Source organism: Juglans microcarpa x Juglans regia, chromosome 1S, assembly GCF_004785595.1.
Source record: "Juglans microcarpa x Juglans regia isolate MS1-56 chromosome 1S, Jm3101_v1.0, whole genome shotgun sequence".
NCBI lineage: Eukaryota > Viridiplantae > Streptophyta > Magnoliopsida > Fagales > Juglandaceae > Juglans > Juglans microcarpa x Juglans regia.
The window spans coordinates 10,552,871-10,558,737 of record NC_054595.1 but is presented as its reverse complement, the minus strand read 5'-3'; positions in this window follow the sequence as shown (position 1 = coordinate 10,558,737).

Genomic DNA, 5,867 nt, shown 5'->3' with positions numbered 1-5,867 from the left:
GAAGACGATAGAATTACAACATGGAATTCAAGGTCTATAAATCTCCTATATAATTCTCTTAATGGGAATGAGTTTAATAGAATAATGACTTGCAAGATGGCAAAGGAAATTTGGGATAACTTGCAAGTTACTTATGAAAGAATTTCGCAAGTCAAGGAATCAATTATATTTTTGCTCATGAATACGGAATGTTTAAAATGAATGATGATGAATCTATTTCTAGTATTTACAGTTGTTTCACTAACATCATAAACAACTTGACAGCTCTCGGCAAAGTGTATTCCAATGTGAAGATAGTAAGAAAAATCCTCAACTCTCTACCAAAACGCTGAGAATCAAAAGTGACGGCGATTCTTGAAGCTGGAGACCTCAAGAAACTCAAAGAAAATGAACTCATCGGGTCATTTACCACCCATGAGTACACATTGAAAAAAGGAGAAGAAGGAAAGCCAAAGAAGAGCTTGACACTTAAAACCGTTCCTTATGAAAGTGAAAGTGATGAAGATGAGAAAAGTGATGATAAAGATGAAGAAGTTTCAATGATAGCAAGGAAAATTAAAAGACTCATAAAGAGAAATAAAGCCCATTCAAGGAAATCCTTCAAAAAGTTTTCCAAGAAAGATACGTGTAAAAATGACTCTTTAAGTTGTTGCAAATGCAATAAGCCTGGACATATCAAAGTGGATTGTCCTCTGCTAAAGAAAGATTGAAATAAGGGCAATAAAGCAATGAAAGCTACATGGGATGAGGATTCAAGCAGTTCATATAGTGAAACAAGCAATGAATAATCTGCAAATCTTTGTCTTATGGCTAAAGATGGTCTTGAGGTAACAGATCTTGACAATATTGAAAATCCTTCATATGATGAATTGCAAAATGTCTTGTAAGAAGTATATGAGAAACTTGAGAAATTGGGTGTCAAATATACTACTTTAAAAAAGAAAAATTCTTCTTTAACAAACAAAATTGATGTTTTAAGAAAAGAAAATATCATTTCAAAAGATAAAAATTATGAGTTGAAGAAGAAAGTGACTGATTTAGAAGAGATTGTTGAAATGGAAAAAGAAATTTTGAAAAACTTCTTGGTAGTCAAAGATGTGTTTTTGACAAGGTAGGTTTGGGATACATGCCAAATCAAAAATACAAAATTTATAAAAACTTATTTGATAATTCTTCTAAATCAAAGCCCAATATTCAAAATTTTTCTCATAAAAATAAAATTTTCAAAGAAAAATACTATTACAATCACTCAAGTTCTTCATATATGTCACATGCCATTTGTAATTTTTGTAATAGAAATGGTCATAATTATCATATTTGTCACATTAGAAGAAAACATACAATGACTATTAGGGCCATATGGGTACCTAGAAATCTTGTTTCTTCTAATACTAATAAATGAAGGACCCAAAGAACTTTGGTATCAAGAAAAATCATTTCAATTGTTTTTGCAAGTAGGCATGAAATTCTCCATAAGCAAAAGCAAATGATTTTTAGATAATGGATGTTCAAGACACATGACGGGAGAAAAGTCTAAGTTCATTGATATTATATCTAAAGAAGAAGGACACGTGACATTTGGAGACAACTAGAAATGAATGATCATGGGAATAGGTAAAACTGGTAATGAGTCATCTCTCATAATTGAAAATGTTTTAGTTGTTCAAAGTCTATAAAGCATAATATTTTGAGCATAAGTCAATTATGTGATAAATGATTTACAATTACTTTCAAAAGGGATAAATGCATTATTTTGAATGATCATGATTGCAATGTTTGTTTTATTACTCTTAAAAACAATAACGTTTATACTATTGAATTTGAAGAAATTACCTCACAAGATGCTATTTGTCTTTCAGCTCAAAATGAAACTAGTTAGCTATGGCATAGAAGACTAGGTCATGTCAACATGGAACTTATTTCCAAACTTTCAAAAAATGATATTGTGAGAGGTTTACCAAAGGAAAGTTTTCTTAAAGATAAAATTTGTGACGTATACCAGTTTGGTAAACAAACAAAAACTTCTTTTAAAACCAAGAAATATATTTCTACTACTAGACCATTGTAACTGATACACATGGATATTTTTGGACCAAACAAAGTTGCAAGTTTAGGAGGAAAATATTATGCATTTGCTATTGTTGATGATTTCTCTAGACATACTTGGGTCATCTTTCTTGCTCATAAAGATGAGGCATTCAATGCCATTATCAATCTATGCAAGAGAATTCAAAATGAAAAGGGTTATATTATTTCAATTATCCGAAGTGATAGGGAGAAATAGTTTGTTAATAAAGATATTGAAACTTTTTGTGATGAAAATGATTTTATGCATAATTTCTCTACTCCTCAAACTCCTCAACAAAATGGGGTAGTAGAGAGGGATAGTGAAGAGGATGAACATATCTTTTCAAGAGATGGTAAGAACAATGCTTAATGAGAACAACTTACCTATTTATTTTTGGGCCGAAGCAGTAATTACTGCTTGTTATGTTATAAATAGAGTTACATTAAGGTCTAAATTAGATAAAACGTCCTATGAGCTTTGTAATGGGAAAAAGCCCAACACTCGTTACTTTCATGTATTTTGATGCAAATGTTTCATTTTGAATGATAGAGATAATTTAGGCAAATTTGATGTAAAATCTGATGAAGTCATCTTTCTCGAGTATTCTGCTAATAGTAAAACCTTAGAGAGTATTCATTAAAAACACTTTGACTGTATAAAAATCTATGCATGTAGTATTTGATGAATCTAATCCTCCACTCTCTAAGAAATCTGTAGATGAAGAAAGAGAAGTAATAAATAAAACATATAGTCTCAATCTGAACAAAGAGAACTCAATAGAGGAAGTCCAACATGGAGACATCAGGAAAGATCATCAAAACTTAATACAAGATGCAACCAAATAGTGGAAACTTGTGAAAGATCGTCCAGTGAAACAAATTCTAGGAGAACCATCATGAGGTGTAAGTACTCGATCATCTCTTATAAATGTTTGCAATCATATTACTTTTCTATCTTAGATTGAACCCAAAAATATTGATGAAGCACTTCTTGATGAATCTTGAATTTTAGTTATGCAAGAATAGCTAAATCAATTTGAAAGAAATGATGTTTGGACACTTGTTTTGAGACCCAAAAATCATACTATTATTGGAACAAAATGGATTTTTAGAAACAGAAAAGATGAGTCCAGAGTCATCACTAGAAATAAGGCTCAACTTGTAGTCCAAGGTTTTAATCAACAAGAAGGAATCGATTATGATGAGACATATGCATCGGTCATAAGATTAAAAGTTATTCGAATGCTACTTGCTTGTGCTTGTTATAAAGATTTTAAGCCTTTTCAAGTGGATGTTAAAAGTGTTTTTTTAAATGGTTTTATAAATCAAGAGGTATATGTTAAGCAATCTCCAGGTTTTGAAAATTATTTTTCTCCAAATCATGTTTTCAAGCTCACAAAAGTACCATATGGACTCAAACAAGTCTCGAAAGCTTGGTATGAGAGACTCAATGGTTTTTTGATTGAAAAAGATCTTTCAAGAGAAAAAATCAACACAACCTTTTTCATTCAACATGAAAATGATGATATTCTTTAGATTCAAATTTGTGGATGATATAGTATTTGGTGCTACTAATGAAAATATGTGCTAAGTTTTTGCTAAAAGTAAATAGGAAGAATTTGAAATGAGTATGATAGGAGAACTTAACTTCTTTCTCTAATTGCAAATCAAGCAAGCAAAAAGTAGAACATTTTTTAATCAATCAAAATATATCAAAGAATTATTGAAAAGGTTTGGGATAGAAGGTACGAAGGAAATTGGAATACCAATAAGCCCATCCACCAAACTAGATAAGGATGAAAGCGGTAAGCCAATTGACTCTAAGGTGTATTGAGGTATAATTGGTAGTCTATTATATTTGACAGCCAGTAGACCAGATATTATGTTCAGTGTATGCTTATGTGTACGTTTTCAATCATCTCCAAAAGAATCTCATTTGACTGTAGTTAAGGGCATTCTTATATATCTTATGGTACAATTGACCTAGAATTATTGTATCCTAAGCATACTTCTTGCGATCTAATCAGCTACTCAAATGCAGATTATGCTAGTTGCAAAGTTGATTTAAAAAACACTAGTGGAACATATCATTTCTTAGGTCATGCACTTGTTTCATGGTTTAGTAAAAAGCAAAATTTGGTTGCATTATCCATTGCTAAGGTAGAATATGTTGATGCGGGTAGTTATTGTGCTCAAATTCTTTACATGAAGCAACAATTTGAGGATTTTAAGTTCATGTACAATCACATTCCAATAAAATGTGATAATACAAGTGCTATAAATCTTTCAAAGAACCCAATACAACATTCTAGAACTAAACATATTGAGATTAAATATCATTTTCTTCGAGATCATGTGCAGAAGGGCGATATTGTATTTGAGTTCACAAGCACACACGATTAGTTGACAGACATTTTTACAAAACCTCTGCCAGAAGATAGCCTCATTTTTATTAAATATTTTTATTTTATTATCTTAAATGAATTACAAAAACTTGAGACTTTTAGCCTCATTTTTCAAGCGCTCTTACTCTTCACATATCAACACGCTATCCTTATCTAAAGGATTAGGCAATCAAATGAAGAGTCAAGCAAGGATTTTAAATCTTTATTCTCCTGCTTTAAGTCTCATATTTTTTGTTAGACTTGTAAACAAGTCATTGAAGTACATAGATCTTCTCGTTAAACTTTTCAACCTCATGAGTTATGGACTACAATCACCGAAAAAAATGCAACAATGGATGATGAATATCGAGTACCAAGACTCACAAGTTCATTAATGGTGCAATCATTTGACTTGTTAGTCAAATCATTCTCATGTTGCATCATGGCACCTATGGAAGATATAGAAATAACTGGTGGCTAAGGTGTAGAATACCTTATATAGTAATCAAGGGGCTTGTTAGAAGAAGATTGTTGAGCCATCGAAAAAAAAAAAGCTAAAAGAGTGAGAATGTAGATGGATTACAGAGAGTAAAGAAAATTTGATGCAAATTAAAAGAAACTCAAAACTGATTTTATAGAGATAGAAATGAGAACAAGACAAACTATAATTTTTCAAAACTTAGTCAAGATTACAAGATATGCTGGGCTCATATTGTCAAAATTTATTTAGCTAAGCCAACAAGATTAACTACAGACTATCCCTATTTTTTCATAAACACTGAACCTCTGTTGTTATCTGCTGATGTGTTGACTTTTTATTTTAACTCTCTCTTATTCTAGCTCCTCTATTCGTGGTTGCAGGTCATCATGAGCGTACCAGTCTACAAATCTCTTCAACTCCTTGTTTTCTTGTTTTAATCTTTTATTCTTTCTACTTTTATTAGCAAGCCTTTGATGCAACTCAGATATTTGATTGTTAAGTCGATCAACCTCACTCACCCTTGTCAGTAACCTCTGAGGCATGGTTGCAATAGAGGCGACATATTGAGCACTGAGCATTCTTGATCTTGCAACAATCTCAGAATCAATACTACTAGAAAAATGCATCTCTGCTCTTATCATGATGTTGACAGCTTCAAGAGAGAAATTAGTGGTTGAGGCGTAAAGAGTTCTTGATTCAAATCTGAAACCAGGAGCCGGTCATACAGGCTCCATCTCCTACTATTGGTATGGTTGAAGCCCTTGACTACTAGGAGGAGGAGGATGAAGATATGGATGTGGGGTTGGATCCCGCGATCCTAGAGCCTATGCAGGAAGGCCCTCTCAATCCTTTTATTGAGGTGCCCTTCAAGCCTGTTGATGGTTTGGCGCCTTGTTCGTCATGAAATTCTAGTTGAGGATTTGGGATGCCAAGGA